We start from the raw sequence: 17,494 nt of genomic DNA on the forward strand, positions 1-17,494 counted from the left end.
AGTCACAAATAGGTGGCCTCCTTCTAACAAGCAATGGACAAGTTAGAAGAAAAACTGCAAAATGCCTTCCCTTACCTTGATATCACTATTGCTGGACATACACGAGAGACATGATCAAAATGTAAAGAAATTACTAAAGACCATCAGTCAGGGGCACCTAACGCTTAACGATTCAAAGACTGGATTCTGTCCTTGGATACTGTGTGGGGAAGGGGATCATTAAGCCAGATCCTGAGAAACTTCACCCACTGCAAGAGCCTCCTCCACCAGAAAATGTGGGATCCTTTGAAAGGGCCCTCGGGATGTTCGCTTATGACGCGAAATGGATTCATGGGTTTTCCAACAAGATTCAATCAATGGTAACTACAGAGGGTTTCAATGGAGGAAAAGGCCCTGAACTTATTTTTTTTGTCACTTTTTATTTATTGCACTATGAACCATATCAACAATATATACAAATGTTCTTCATTAAATCTACAAAGTGACTTTTTTCTTCTTTCTTCTCTCCCCTCCCCTCCCACCCCCTTCAAAAACCAATAAATATTAAACATACAAAATACAAGAAAACAAAAAGTCGTGCTGTCCACTTTTACATCTTTAAATCTAATCATGTTTATCTTATTGTCACTAGGAGATGAAGGTCCGAATTCGGCATTTTCTGTCATATTTCATATAAGGTTCCCAAATTTGATCCAACAATGTATATTTGTCTTTTAGGTTATACGTAATTTTTCTAATGGAATACACTTAATCATTTCTATATACCACCATTGTTGTATTTTTAGGTTCTCTTCCATTTTCCAGGTTGTCATTATACATTTTTTGCTACTGCTAGGGCTATCATAATAAATCTTTTTTCGGTTCTGTCTAATTTGAGACCTAGTTCTTTACCTCTTATATTATTTAACAGAAAAATTTATGGGTTTTTTGTAGTTTTGCTTAATATCTGACTTAGTTCTTCCCAGAAAGTTTTCACTTTTGTGCATGCCCAAATTGCATGTAATGTTGTTCCAATTTCTTGTTTTTAGCGAAAGCATCTATCCGATATTGTTGGGCCCCACTCTTTTAATTTCTGAGGGATGATATATAGCCTGTGTAACCGGTTATATTGTATCATGCGTAATCTTGTATTTATTGTATTCTTCATAGTTCCTGTACATAGCTCTTCCCAGGTTTCATTTATCTTCATGTTTAAATCTTTTTCCCAGTTTATACCTTGTTTCATCCACTTCTTTGTATTGCAGTTTAATGTACATGTTTGTTATTAAAAAAAATTATTATTGTATCTGTAATTACATATTCATAGCTGCTTCCTTCTGGTAATCTCAAAATGTTTCCCAATTTGTCCATTAAATAAGCTTTCAACTGATGATATGCAAACATTGTATCATGTGTTATTCCGTATTTGTCTTTCAATTGTTCAAATGTTAATAAATTATTTCCCAAAAAGCAATTTTCTATTCTCGATTCTTTTTCTCTCCCATTTTGTAAAAAATAAATTATCCATTGTAAAAGGGATTAGTGAGTTTTGTGTCAATAGCATTTTTAGTATTGGATCATTTGTCTTTTTTCGTTCTCTTCCATATTTTAAGTATGTGATGCAGTATTGGTGAATTATTGTATTGCATCAGCTTTTCATCCCATTTATAAAGTATATGCTCTGGTACATTTTCTCCTAATTTATCTAGTTCCATCCTAGTCCAATCCGGTTTTTCTCCCGTCTGATAAAAATCTGATAAATATCTTAGCTGTGCTGCTCTGGAATAGTTTTTAAAGTTTAGTAACTGTACCCTCCTGGCTTGTTTCCCTCTGTTAATTAATCCAGCGCTACTCCCAACTTTTTCCCCTTCCATAAGAACTTCCTTATTATTCTACTTACTCCTACAAAGAATTTCTCTGTCAAGGGAATTGGAAACGTTTGAAAGAAGTATTGTACCTGTGGAAATACGTTCATTTTAATGCAGTTCACCCTCCCTATCAACGTTAACGGCAACTCTTTCCAATTTTCCAAATCTTCCTGTATTTTCCGAATTAATGGATGATGATTTAATTTGTACAAATTATTTTTTTTAAATTTTTTTTATTTTTCACACCATAAACCACATTAACCAGGATACATACATTTTCCTTTTCAAATATATAGTGTCATTTTCTCCCCCCCCCCTCCCTCCTCCCATCCCACCCTCCCTACCTCCCACCCCATTCATTTAAAGTACAAAATCTAAGATACATTAAACCAGTCAAACAATGTTGTCATTCAATAAAAATAAACAAGAAATTCCACTGAGTCAATTCTTTTCATTTCCTTCTCCTTTCGTTAATTTAGGTGGTAAATGTCCCCGGTAGGTTTTCTCTATTGTGTTTCATGTAAGGCTCCCATATTTGTTCAAATATTGTAATGTTATTTCTTAAACTATATGTTATTTTTTCTAATGGAATACACTTATTCATTTCTATACACCATTGTTGTATTTTCAAATTATCTTCCAATTTCCAGGTTGACATAATACATTTTTTTGCTACGGCTAGAGCTATCTTAACAAATCTGTTTTGTACACCATCCAAATCAAGTCCAAATTCTTTGTTTTTTATGTTACTTAGGAGGAAGATCTCTGGGTTTTTTGGTATATTGTTTTCTGTAATTTTATTTAAATCTGGTTTAGATCTTCCCAAAATTTTTCTACTTTCTCACATGTCCAGATTGCATGAATTGTTGTTCCTATTTCTTTTTTACAACGAAAACATCTGTCGGATACTGTTGGGTCCCATTTATTTAACTTTTGAGGTGTAATGTATAGTCTGTGTATCCAGTTATATTGTATCATACGTAACCTCGTATTTATTGTATTTCTCATCGTTCCAGAGCATAACTTCTCCCATGTTTCCTTCTTTATCTTTATATTTAAATCTTGTTCCCATTTTTGTTTAGTTTTACCATTTGTTTCCTCATTCTCCTTTTCTTGCAGTTTAATATACATATTTGTTATAAATCTTTTGATTATCATTGTATCTGTAATCACATATTCAAAGTTACTTCCCTCTGGTAACCTCAGACTGCTTCCTAATTTGTCCTTCAAGTAGGATCTCAGTTGGTAATATGCCAGCACTGTATCTTGAATTATATTATATTTATCCTTCATTTGTTCAAAGGATAATAATCTATTTCCTGAAAAACAATTTTCTATTCCTTTGATCCCTTTTTTCTCCCATTCTCTAAAGGAAAGGTCATCTATTGTAAAAGGGAGTAACTGATTTTGCGTCAGTATTAGTTTTGGTAATTGGTAATTTGTTTTATTCTTTTCTACATGAATTTTCTTCCAAATATTGAGCAGATGATGTAATACTGGAGAACTCCTACATTGTACCAATTTTTCATCCCATTTATATAATATGTGTTCAGGTATCTTCTCCCCTATTTTATCTAGTTCTAATCTAGTCCAATCTGGCTTTTCCCTTGTTTGATAAAAATCTGATAGGTATCTTAATTGTGCGGATCTATAATAATTTTTAAAGTTTGGCAGTTGTAAGCCTCCTTGTTTATACCATTCTGTTAATTTATCTAGTGCTATCCTCGGTTTCCCCCCTTTCCATAAAATTTCCTTACTATTTTCTTTAACTCCTTGAAGAATTTCTCTGTCAAGTGTATTGGCAATGCCTGAAATAGGTATAGTATCCTTGGGAAAATGTTCATTTTAATACAGTTTATACTTCCTATTAGATTTAGTGGTAAATCTTTCCAATGCTCTAAATGGCCCTGTAATTTTTTCATTAGTGGATAATTGAGTTTATATAGATGGCCGAGATTTTTATTTATTTGTATACCTAGGTATCTTATTGCTTGCATTTGCCATCTGAATGGTGATTCCTTCTTAAATTTTGAGAAATCCGCATTATTCATTGGCATTGCTTCACTTTTATTTACGTTAATCTTGTAACCCGACACTTCTCCATATTCCTTCAATTTCTTATATAATTCTTTTATTGATAGTTCTGGTTCTGTTAAGTATACTATAACATCATCCGCAAATAAACTTATTTTATATTCCTTGTCTTTTATTTTTATCCCTTTTATATTATTTTCTGTTCTTATCAATTCTGCTAGTGGTTCTATAGCTAACACGAACAATAAGGGTGATAGTGGGCATCCCTGCCTTGTTGATCTGCTTAAATTAAATTGCTTTGATATATATCCATTTACTGTCACTTTCGCCAATGGCCCCTTTTATAATGCTTTAATCCAATTAATATACTTCTCTGGTAAACTGAATTTTTGCAATACTTTGAATAAATAATTCCATTCTACTCTGTCAAAGGCCTTCTCTGCATCTAAAGCAACTGCTACTGTTGGCGCTTTACTCCCTTCCACTGCATGAATTAACTTAATAAATTTACAAATATTGTCTGTTGTCCATCTTTTTTTAATAAATCCAGTTTGGTCTAGATTTACCATTTTAGGTACATAATCTGCTAATCTGTTTGCTAATAGTTTAGCTATTATCTTATAATCTGTGTTAAGTAATGACATTGGTCTATATGACGCTGGTGCAAGTGGATCTTTCCCTGTCTTTGGTATTACTGTAATTATTGCTGTTTTACATGAATCTGGTAACCTTTGTGTTTTGTCAATCTGGTTGATTACTTCCAGGAGGGGAGGAATTAATAAATCTTTTAATGTTTTATAGAATTCTATTGGGAATCCATCCTCTCCTGGTGTTTTATTATTTGGTAGTTTTTTTATTATCTCTTGTATTTCTACTATTTCAAATGGTTCTGTTAATTTATTTTGTTCCTCTATTTGTAATTCTGGTAGTTCAATTTTAGTTAAAAATTCATCTATTTTGTCTTCTTTCCCTTCGGTTTCAGTTTGGTATAATTGTTCGTAGAATTCTCTGAAGTTTTCATTAATCTCCGTTGGATTATATGTGATTTGTTTGTCTTTTTTCCTTGATGCCAATACCATTCTCTTAGTTTGTTCTGTCTAAGCTGCCATGCTAGAATTTTGTGCGTTTTTTCCCCTAGTTCATAATATTTCTGTTTTGTCTTCATTATGTTCTTCTCCACCTTATATGTTTGTAGTGTTTCATATTTTGTTTTTTTTATCCGCCAATTCTCTTCTTTTAGTTGTGTCTTCCTTCATTGCTAATTCTTTTTCTATATTTACTATTTCCCTTTCCAAATGCTCTGTTTCCTGATTGTAGTCCTTCTTCATCTTGGTTACATAACTTATTATTTGCCCTCTGATGAACACTTTCATTGCATCCCACAGTATAAACTTATCTTTCACTGATTCCGTATTTATTTCAAAGTACATTTTAATTTGTCTTTCAATTAATTCTCTAAAATCCTGCCTTTTAAGTAGCATGGAGTTTAATCTCCATCTATACATTCTTAGAGGGATGTCCTCTAACTCTATTGTCAATATCAAGGGTGAATGGTCCGATAATATTCTAGCTTTATATTCTGTTTTTCTTACTCTATCTTGCATACGAGCTGATAACAGAAATAGGTCTATTCTTGAGTATCTTTTATGTCTACCCGAATAATATGAATATTCCTTTTCCTTTGGGTGTTGTTTCCTCCATATATCCAAAAGTTGCATTTCTTCCATCGATTTAATTATAAATTTGGTTACTTTGTTCTTTCTGTTAATTTTTTTTCCCAGTTTTATCCATATTTGAATCCAAATTCAGGTTGAAATCCCCTCCTATTAATATGTTCCCTTGCTTATCTGCTATCTTCAAAAAAATATCTTGCATAAACTTTTGATCTTCTTCATTAGGTGAATATACATTGAGTAAATTCCAAAACTCCGAATATATCTGACATTTTATCATTACATATCTCCCTGCTGGATCTATTATTTCCTCTTCTATTTTAATTGGTACATTTTTACTGATTAATATAGCTACTCCTCTTGCTTTTGAATTATACGACACTGCTGTTACATATCCTACCCAATCTCTCTTTAATTTCTTGTGCTCCATTTCAGTTAAATGTGTTTCTTGCACGAAAGCTATATCAATTTTTTCTTTTTTCAGTAAATTTAGCAGTTTCTTCCTTTTGATTTGGTTATGTATTCCGTTAATATTTAAAGCCATATAGTTCAACGTAGCCATTTCATACTTTGTTTATCTTCCCTTTCCGTTTCCTCATCATCACCTTTCCTTCTTATCCATTTCTGCCTTCTTGTTTTGAACACTTTATAAGACAACATTTCTAAAACATCAAACATTTTCCTTATTCTCCTATTTAAAACTTCTTTCACCCCATTCTCCCCTCCCCCTCCTGAGTTGCCCTTTATCCCTTGTCGGGCAACCACATCTCCCCTCTCCATTTGGATTTGCAAATTCACTCGCAAGCGTCAACTGATTTTGCAGTGACCGTAACTCCTCCCCACCCAGCCCCCCCAGAAAAGATTTCAATTTTCATATATAACAAAGGTCACTCTTTTAATTCCCTCCTTATTCCCTTTCATTCCCTTATTAATTCTTATCTATACTCTATATATTTTCCTCTAAATATGGATACACTCATGTATACACATATACACTTACACATATATACATACACATCTATATATATATATATATATATATATATATATATACCCATATACACACATACATATAGTTCGTGGTCATTTTTACTCTCGTTATATGTCTTCATCTCTCTGCTCGTTTTGTAGTTGTTCAGCAAATTTTCGTGCTTCCTCCGGATCCGAGAATAGTCTGTTTTGTTGCCCTGGAATAACCATTTTAAGTACCACTGGGTACTTTAACATAAATTTATATCCTTTTTTCCATAAGATCGTTTTTGCTGTATTGAACTCCTTCCTCTTCTTCAGGAGTTCAAAACTTATGTCTGGATAGAAAAAAAAATTTTGACCTTTGTATTCCAGTGGCTTTTTGTCTTCTCTTATTTTCTTCATTGCTTTCTCCAATATATTTTCTCTTGTCGTATATCTTATAGAATTTCACTAAAATGGATCTTGGTTTTTGCTGCGGTTGTTGTTTCGGGGCTAATGTTCTATGTGCCCTCTCTATTTCCATTTCTTCCTGTAATTCTGGTATTCCTATGACCATGGGGATCCAATCTTTTATAAATTCTCTCATATTCTTGCCTTCTTCATCTTCCTTAAGGCCCACTATCTTTATATTATTTCTTCTATAATAGTTTTCCATTATATCTATCTTCTGAGCTAACAACTCATGTACCTCTAACTTTTTTATTAGATTCTTCTAATTTCTCTTTTAAGTCCTCTACTTCCATTTCTACAATTATCCACTCTTTTTCCTATCTCTGATATGACCATTTCCATTTTATTCATTTTTTCTTCTGCACTCTTAATTCTTCTTTTTATCTCATTAAATTCTTGTAATTGCCATGCTTTCACTGATTCCATATATTCTTTAAAAAAAGATATATCCATTGTCTCTTCTTCCATTTCTCTATGTTCTTCTTCTTCTTCCTCTAGGTTGGCCATCTGTTGTTTCCTTGTTTTCTTTTTGCTCTCTTCTTTCTTGTTGTCATTATTTTCTATGTTCTGCTCCTGTTGCTGTGTTGCAGCTGTCACTCTCAGCTGTGGAGATCGACTCCGCAGCTGTTCCCCCCTCCCGTCAGTGAGTTTTTTTTCACACGCGGTTGCGCACTTTTACTCGGCTCTGCGAGCCATTTTTGTAGTCCCGAGCTCGGGACTTCCACTGACCTTAGGGAGCGGGCTTCTCTCTCCACGGCGGGCCTCCTCGGACAGGTAAGGCCTTCACCTTCTTAACATAACATAACAATTACAGCACGGAAACAGGCCATTAGGCCCTTCTAGTCCGCACCGAACCAAACACCCCTCTCTAGTCCCACCTCCCTGCACAATGCCCATAACCCTCCATCTTCTTCTCATCCATAGACCTGTCCAACCTTTTCTTAAATAATACAATTGACTCCGCCGCCACTATTTCTCCCGGAAGCTCATTCCACACGGCTACCACTCTCTGAGTAAAGAAGTTCCCCCTCATGTTACCTCTAAACCTCTGCCCCTTAATTCTTAACTCATGTCCTCTTGTTTTAAACTTTCCTCCTCTTAACGGAAATAGTCTATCCACATCCATTCTGTCTATCCCTTTCATAATCTTAAATACTTCTATCAAATCCCCTCTCAACCTTCTACGCTCCAAAGAATAAAGACCCAATCTGTCCAATCTCTCCCCATACTCCAGATGCTTAAACCCAGGCAACATTCTGGTAAACCTTCTCTGCACTCTCTCCACTCTGTTTATATCCTTCCTATAATTAGGCGACCAGAACTGCACACAGAACTCCAAATCTTCTTCCGACATTCTTTCATCTTCTCTTCTTCCCGTTGTTTTCGACTTTTCTCTCTTCGCTGCCATTTCCTTCTCACCTTTACTTTTACTTTGTTTTAATTTTTATTCTTATACCTTTGTGTTTTGTGCGTTTTTTTTCAACTTTTCCGGAGCGGGCTGGAATTCCCTGACCGGCCACTACTCCATCACGTGACTCCTCCATTTGTACAAATGATTTAGGCATTGTCTATCCTGATCCTGGTAACATATCACTTGTGATTGCCATTTAAATGGAGATTCTTTTTTGAGTTCTGTATAGTCCACAATACTCATTGGTATCACTTCACTTTTATTTGTGTTAACCTTGTACCCAGATACATCTCTGTACTCCTTCAATTTCTTGTATAGCTCTTTTATTGATCTCTCTGGTTCTGTTAAATATACTATAATGTCGTCCTCGAATAAGCTGATTTTTATCCCTTTTATTTTATATTCCTTTCTTATTAGCTCCGCCATGGTTCTATTGCCAAGGCCAACAATGAGGCGGACAACGGGCATCCCTGCCTAGTTGCTCTGTTCAATTTAAAATGATTCAATACCTCTCCATTTACTACTACTTTTGCCAACAGCCCGTTATATAGTGCCCTGATCCAATTAATATATTTTTCCGGGAATTTAAATTTCTGTAACACTTTAAACAAATAGTTCCACTCTACCCTATCAAAGGCTTTTTCTGCATCTAGCACAACTGTCACCATTGGCCTGTCACCATTTATTCCTTTGTGCTGCATGATTTAAATTAATAAATTTACAAACATTGTCTGCTGCCCATCTTTTCTTGACAAACCCAGTTTGGTCCTGCTTTACCAATTTTGGTGCATAGTCCGTCAACCTGTTTGCTAATAATTTTGCTCTTATCTTATAATCTGCATTTAATAAGGATATTGGTCTGTATGATGCTGGTGTTAATGGGTCCCCCGTTTTTGGAATTACTGTGATTATTGCTGTCTTACATGATTCTGGTAAATGTTGAGTCTCTTCCACCTGCTTCATTACTTCCAGGAGGAGCGGGATTAATAAATCTTTAAATGCCTTATAGAATTCTATTGGAAATCCATCCTCCCCTGGTGTTTTATTGTTTGGTAGTTCTCTTAATATGTCCTGTACTTCATCCATTTCAAAAGGCTTTGTCAGTTTGTTTTGGTCATCTACTTGCAATTGTAAATTCAATTTTAGCTAAAAACTCATCTATTTTATGGTTCTTTCTGCATTTTCGGTTTGGTACAGTTGTTTGTAAAATTCCAAAAATTTTCAATGATCTCTATTAGGTTGTATGTGATCTGTTCGTCATTTTGCCTTGTCGTCAATATAGTTTTTTTTTAAGCTTGCTCTGTTTTAAGTTGCCAGGCCAATATTTTATGAGTTTTTTCTCCCAATTTGTAATATCTTTGTTTTTTCATTATGTTCTTCTCCATCTTATACATTTGTAATATTTCGTACTTTATTTTTTACCTGCCAATTCTCTCTTTTTCTCTATATCTTCCCTTTTCACCAATTCTTTTTCTGTAATTGCTATCTCCCTTTCCAACTGCCCTACTTCCCGGTTATATTCTTTTTTAATCTTGGTTACATAGCTAATTACCTGTCCTCTAATGAAGGCCTTCATTGCATCCCATAGTATGAACTTATCTTTTACCGACTCTGTGCTTATCTCAAAATATGTTTTAATTTGGCATTCAATATATTTCCTAAAGTCCTGTCTTTTTAGCAGTATGGGGTTTAACCTCCATCTGTATGTTTTTGGTGGGATATCCTTTAACTCTATCGTTAATAGCAGGGGCGAATGATCGGAAAGTAGTCTAGCTTTGTATTCAGTTTTTCTGACTCTTCCTTGGGTCTGGGCCGACAACAAGAACATATCTATCCTTGAGTATGTCTTGTGCCTACTCGAGTAATATGAATATTCCCTCTCTTTTGGATGTTATTTCCTCCATAAATCAATTAGTCTCATTTTTTGCATTGATTTAACCGTGATTTTGGCTACTTTATTCTTTTTGTTTATTGTCTTTCCGGTTTTATCCAACACTGGGTCTAAGTTAAAGTTAAAATCCCCCCCCCCCATCAGAATGTTTCCATGTGTATCCACTATCTTCAGGAAGATGACTTGAATAAACTTTTGATCTTCTTCATTAGGTGCGTAAATATTAAGCAAATTCTGAAATTCTGAGTATATCTGGCACTTCATTATTACATACCTGCCCACTGGATCTGTTATTACTTCCTTTATCTTGATTGGTACGTTTTTATTGACTAGTATAGCTACTCCCCTAGCTTTTGAACTATATGATAATGCTACTACATGATCTACCCAGTTTACCTTCAATTTGCTATGCTCTGTCTTGGTTAGATGTGTTTCCTGAACAAATGCTATATCTATTGTCCTTTTTGAGTAGTGTCAGTAACCTTTTCCTTTTAATTTGGTTATGTATACCATTAATGTTTATGGTCATCTAATTCAACACAGCCATCTTATACCTTTGTTTTCACTTCTCTCTTGCCTCCTTGGCCCCTCCATCTCCTTTCTTTCTTTAATATTTTTTAAATTTTCCTTGCTTTCCTCAGTGCACGACAACATGATTAAAACACAAATTACCTCTAAAATCCCCACAACAAATGACACAAAATATACTTTTAACCAAAATAACATTTAAACCCCCCCCCCTTTGGATTTCCCCTAGTCCCTTGCCATGCAACCACAACTCCCCTTTCCATTTGGTTTGCAATTATAATCGCAAGCTTCAACCGATTTCGCAGTGATGGTTTTTCTCCCCTCCCCAGCCCCCCCCCCAGAGAAACACTATTCATTTTCTAATCATATAACAAAGATTTTTTCCCCCTCCCTTCCCCTTCACTTTTTCAACTTTAAACCTCTGCATTTACATTGTCTTTTTTACTACTTATTTTTATGCATTTTCTTGGCAATCTCTTTTCATAGTCCTCATCTCGTTTTCTGTCCGGTTTTGCTCTATGAATCCTTGGGCTTCCTTTGGATCCGAGAACAGTCTATTCTGTTCCCCAGGGATAAATACCTTAAGTACTGCTGGGTGTTGCAGCACAAAGTTGTAGCCTTTCTTTCACAATATCGTTTTCACCATACTAAACACCTTCCGCTTCTTTAAAAGTTCAAAACTAACGTCCGGGTAAAAAAAATATTTTTTGTCCCTTATATTCCAATGGCTGTTTATTTTCCTTTACTTTGCCGGCTCCAATATTTCTTCTCTTGTTGTGTATCTTAATAGTTTTATCAATATGGATCATGGCTTTTGGTGTGGTTGCGGGTTTGGTACCAGTGGTCTGTGTGCTCTTTCTATTTCTATTCCCTCTTGTAATTCTGTCCCTCCCAAAAGCTTCGGGATCCATCTTTTTATAAATCCCTTCAGGTCTGTTCCTTCTTCGCCTTCTCTCACGCCCACTATTTTTATATTATTGTGTCTACTGTAGTTTTCCAGCATTTCGATTTTCTGGGATAACAAATCTTGTGTCTCCTTGATTTCTCTGACTTTCTTTCATTCCTGCTCTCTTTCTTCCACATCTTCTACTCTTTTTCCTATCTCTGCATTTTATCTTCTGCTTTTTCCATTTTCTTTTTAATTATGGTAAATTCAATTGTTAACATCTCTTTTAATGATCTCATATGGTCTTCAAAAAAGTCTTTATCAATAGTCTGTTTATCTCTTTTACCTTCTTCCTCCCCGTGTAGATCTTGGTCTTCTTTCTTTTCTGTGACTTCTTCGCCTCTTCTGTGTCTCTTTTATCCTTATTGTTTCCTCTTCAACTCTTTCAAATAAGTCAATTCTGTCCCACTGCCTGGCATCCTGCTGCCGGTCGCCCCGTTTCTGATCATCCTGTCGCTGGGCGTCCCAACCACTGGGCCCCCTCCCGTCGATGTCCTCTCTTCTGTGTGCACTGTGCATGCACGACTCCTCGCGCATGTGCAGTTGCGACTCTTTATCGGAAAGAAGGTCGCCGCCCTGCCGGCCACTTACTAGCTTCGGGGGCCGGACGATCTTCTTCAGGGGAGCTCCCTGCTCCAATGTATAGGTAAGGTCATCTTCTTTCCTTTCTGGTGTTTTTCTTTCTTCTTCTTTATCTGTCATTCTGGCTTTTTCTTTTTTCGGCGCCATCTCCTAGTCCTTCTTGGTTGCTTTACCCTTCTTTTCTTCTACTTTTTATTTGGTGAACTTTGTTTTTTCCCAATTTTTATTCTTTTCTCTGGAGAGGGCTGGTTCTTGTCGACCGGGCACTACTCCATCACGTGACTCCTCCCTACGCCTTTAACTTACTGAAGAGAGTTGGAGGAAGCCACCCTGCACTCGGTGGATGGAAACTTACCCTTTGAGGTAGAGTGCGACACATCTGATGTGGCTATTTCTGCTGTCCTTAACCAAGGAAGACGGCTGTTGCATTCATGTCAAAGACACTAAAAGGAAATCAATTGCACTACCACACTGTAGAGAAAGAAGTGACTACCATCACTGAGGCAGTGCACAAATGGAGCCACAACCTGGCACAGTCCCACTTTAGCTTGGTTACTGATCAGAGGTCAGTGGCCTTTGTTTGACAGTAAAAGGCATACAAAGATAAAGAACACAAATGTTGGAGGCTGGAACTTGCAGCATTTAGTTACACAATAAAGTACCATCCTGGGAAAGAGAACGTCATCCCTGATGCATTTAGTACGGCATACACACTCATTAACATTCACAACAGACATTGTCATCCAGTAATAACTCGGCTTCTGCATTTTGTTACAGTGAAGAATCTCCCCTTTTCTACAGAAGGTGTCAAGAAGACTTGTGGTTCATGAAGGGTCTGTGCTGAACTAAAGCTTCAGTTCTACCACCCACCGGGAGAGACTCCTTATCAAAGCATCAAAACCTATGAAATGGCTTAGTATTGATTTGAAGGGACCCTTGCCTATAGCTTTGCGTATCCCATATCTACTTACAGTAGTTGATGAATAACTCACATTTCCCTTTTGCCTTTTCACATCCAACGGTGACCAGACGCCTGGATCTGCTATTTAGCCTATGCGGAATGCCAAATTACATACACTGATCGAACCACCAGCTTCACATCTGAGAATCTGAAAGATTATGTCTCCCAGAAGGGGATTGTCATGTCATACTACCCCATAGCACCCAATCAGGAATGGACAGGTAGAGAGGATCAATGGCATTATGTGAAAGGAAGTTTATTTGGCCCTAAGATCACGTAACCTACCCATTGGGAACAGGTGCTTCCAGAGGTACTGCACTCTGTTGTGTACAATAAATACTACACCCCATGAACTTTTTTTGCATTCCAACGGTGCTCATCCCATGGAAATTCACTGCCCTCCTGGCAAATGACCCCAGGACCCATACTACTAAAGTTTGTGAGGAGGAAAAAGAATGAACGACTTGTAGGTCAAGTTGAACTCCTCGACAGTAATCTAAAATATGCAAACATCAGGTATCCAGATGGACAGGAATCTACTGTGTCTGTTCGTGACTTGGCACCTTGTCCAGAAGCCCAGGCAATCTCCACATCTCCTATTGTGGAATAAGATAAAAGAAATCTGGTGGCACCATTACTGAAGGAGGAGGAAGATATGAACATGTCACAGTGTGGAGGATGATGAAACAGTAGCTCCACAAGAACTAAGGAGATCTGGTCGTGTACCAAAACCTTCCAATCGATATGGATGGGAGTAGTCCCGTAAAGTGCTGCTCGATACTGCTAGCGTTTTATTTTTTTTTTAATAAGAGTGAAGAGTGTAAAATTACAAAGTTATTCTCAATTGTTAATGAGCGTGCATTTGACATTTAGTTGATTCTGGCTGCCACCACTCCTCCTCAGTATTTAGAATGCATCTCTCTTTTAAATTCTAACTCTAACTGTAAAATTAAGTTGAGTAAAGCTTAGAAAGCAATGACTAAGTTTTTTCACTCTCTTAAAAAAAACATTCCTGACATCTCCCCTCAACCTTCCTCCCTTCACTTTGTGCAAATGTCCTCTGGTGTTTGCAACTCCCACCATAAAAAAAAGGTCCTGGCAGACCACCCTATCTATGCCTCTCAGAATCTTGAAGACCTCTATCAAGTCTCCTCTCATCCTTCTACGCTCTAAAGTCCCAGCTCTTTTAACCTCGCCTCATAAGACTTACTTTCCGATCCTTGCAACATCCTGGTAAATCTATTCTGCACCCTCTCCATAGCTTTCACATCCTTCCTATAATGAAATGACCAGAATTGAACAATGTTCGAGGTGTGGTCTCACCAGAGATACACAGAGCTGCAACATTACCTCTCAACTCATGAACTTAATCCCCTGACTAATGAAGCCCAGCACATAAGAGGCCTTCTTAACTATTCTATCAACTTGCACATCATCTCAAAGATGTATGGATTTGGATCTGTTCTTCCACACAGTTAAGTATCCTACAATTAACCCTGTACTTTGCCTTCATGTTTGACCTTCTGAAATGCATCACCTCACACTTATGCAGATTGAACTCCTCTTCTGCTTTTCCACCCAACTCAGCATTCTGATAATATTCTGTTATAACCTACAACAACATTCAACACTATCCACAACTCCTCCAACCTTTGTCATCTGCAAACTTACTGACCCATTCCTCTACCTCTTCATCCATGTCATACAAAAATCACAAGCACCAGGGGTCCCAGAACAGATCCCCGTGGAACTCCACTGGAGACTAATCTCCAGGCAGAGTACTTTCCTTCCACCTCTACTCTCGGCTTTCTACAGAAGAGCCAATTCTGAATCCACACAGCCAAGGTTCCATAGATCTTGTGCCTCATGGCTTTCTGAATGAGTCTCCCATGGGGGACCTCGTCGAATGCCTTACTAAAATCCATGTACACAGCACGAATCTTTGTCTGCCTTATGGTAGTCTAAAGGAAATTTTGTTTTATTAAAGGACAATCAAATAATCTTGAATTTATCTCCCTGCCCTCATCATTTTCTTTTGTTACCTCCCTTCATAAAGCCATTCTGACTATCCATGAGAAGACCGTACATCCCCAAATGCTCATAGATCCTATCCTTAAGAATCGTCTCCAATAGTTTGCACATCAATACCTCCCCATGGCCAAGAACGTTGCAAAGATCATGGCCAACACCCCAGCTATCTCTTCCCACAGCAACCTGGGGCATCTCATCCAGCTCTGGGGATTTACCAATCCTAATATTTTTAAGAAAATCCAGCATTCCCTCCAATCTCATATGGATTGTATCCATAGATTCACCTCCAGTACTCCCATAGGTTCACAGGCCCCTGTTCTATCCAGGCAAACTGAGCTCCAGATCCAAGCCTCCAATATAATCAGGAAGCTGCCAGGATTTAAGTCATGGGGATAGTTTGTCTAAACTCGGGTTGTTTTCTGTGAACCATTGGAAATTTATAACATCGACAGGGTGGACAGAATCTTTTCTCCAGAGAAAAATCACCAGAGACTAGAGGACATGCGTTTAAGGTTTTGTGTGTGGGGGTGGGGGGTGTTGCAGAGCAGGGAGAGAGTTCAAGGGTGATGTGCAGGGCATTTTTTTTAAAAACAGGGATGGGTACCTGGACCACACTGCCAGCAATTGTGTTTAAAAGTCTTCTACATTAACACACAGATACAAAGGGGATAAAGCTTGACAAATCATGTGCAAGCAGCAGAGTTTTTGTTTGATTTGGACTTGGACATTTTGCTTGGCCTGGACACGCGGTCTTTAGGGAACATGGAAAGCCACGTGGAAGGCAAAATTAGGGCAGCAGAGACCAGGAACAATTACGGAGAGCTTTTTAAGAAATATGTTAATAATTTTCGTCTCTAAGATTCAAGATTCTTTTAATGTCATGTAATAAAACAGAAAATCTAATATTACACAAAATTTCCTTTAGTCGGCCAGTCTGCGACAGCCTGCAGATTGTGCGAGTCCTTCAGCCCCTGAACTCCTCGCTGCTCTGCTGTTGTCATCACTGACACACAGGGCTGTTTCGTGCCTTCCTTCTCAATGGGGTGGGGGGGAGAAGAGTATCTCTCGCATTTCTGGTGCCATATGCCGTTCCACTGCTCCCCCAGAGTCTGTCACCTCTCATGGCGGCTGCAGAGCATAGGTGCTGCCATGGTTACAGGACTTGTAATAAAAACTCCATCAGCTCCTTTAACAGGATGTTTAAAGCCCGCATGGAGCCATCAGCATTAAGAACAAGTGGCTGGACCCTGCAGAGAAGCAGTCTCTCCATTAGCCCCTGTTTCACACCAACAGCAGCACTGCTTTTAGTTATCTTGACAAAGCACCCAAAATGTAATTATTATAACTGTTGCTACAATAAAGATTTCATAAATCAGAAATTTCTAACACAAGCAGCAACTGCTGCTCAGCCGGTCAAAATTAGATTCAAGGTTGTTCTCTGTTCCTTGCTAATAGTTACCATCCCTTCATTCTTCTAGATCAGCATTCTTACTCAAATTATCTTTTTTCTTGCCACACACAATTCTACATCCACCACAGAAAGCAGCAAAACCATAGTTTCTTACTTCCATTTAGAACAGTTCAACACAGGCCATTCAGCCTACAATATCAACGCCAATCTGCCTTTGTCTGGCCTTCATGCCTCCATTTCCTGCCCACATAAATACCTCAATCATCATTAATCATATTGGTGTTTCTAGCAACACATGCCCAGCAAACGCCTCACAAATTTCCTTTAAATTACCCCCCCCCCCCCACCTTAAACCAATGATCTCGTATTTGCATTCTGGGAAAAACTGATTAGCTAATCTGTCACTGCCTCTCAATTTCATATCTGCCAGGTCTCCTCACAGCCTCCAGGAGAAACAACCAAACTCATCTCATCTGCCAAACTCATCTCATCTGCTCACACTCTCTGATCCAGGCAACTTCCTGGCAAGTCTCTTCTGTACACTCTCCAAACCTCACACAATCCTCCAAATGCGGCTGACCCAAAATTTTATTCAGCTACCAAACAACTTCTTACCTGTTATATTCAACACACCAACCGATCCCACACACATTCTTTGCCATCCTTCCTCCTTGTGACTTTCAGAGAGCTATGGACTTGCGCCCTCAGATCACTGTGCATCAATGATATTCAGGGTTCTGCCATTTATTGTTAACCT

The 17,494-nt window shown here is 37.6% G+C and overlaps 1 protein-coding gene across 9 annotated transcripts in view; it reads right to left on the reverse strand.

Annotated features, from left to right (window-relative positions):
• LOC138739705 (F-box/WD repeat-containing protein 7-like) overlaps nt 1-17,494 on the reverse strand; it is a 149,419-nt gene that overhangs the window by 122,876 nt on the left and 9,049 nt on the right. The gene's annotated exons all lie outside the window — the stretch shown is intronic.

Source organism: Narcine bancroftii, chromosome 7 (genome assembly GCF_036971445.1).
Source record: "Narcine bancroftii isolate sNarBan1 chromosome 7, sNarBan1.hap1, whole genome shotgun sequence".
NCBI classification, from domain to species: domain Eukaryota; kingdom Metazoa; phylum Chordata; class Chondrichthyes; order Torpediniformes; family Narcinidae; genus Narcine; species Narcine bancroftii.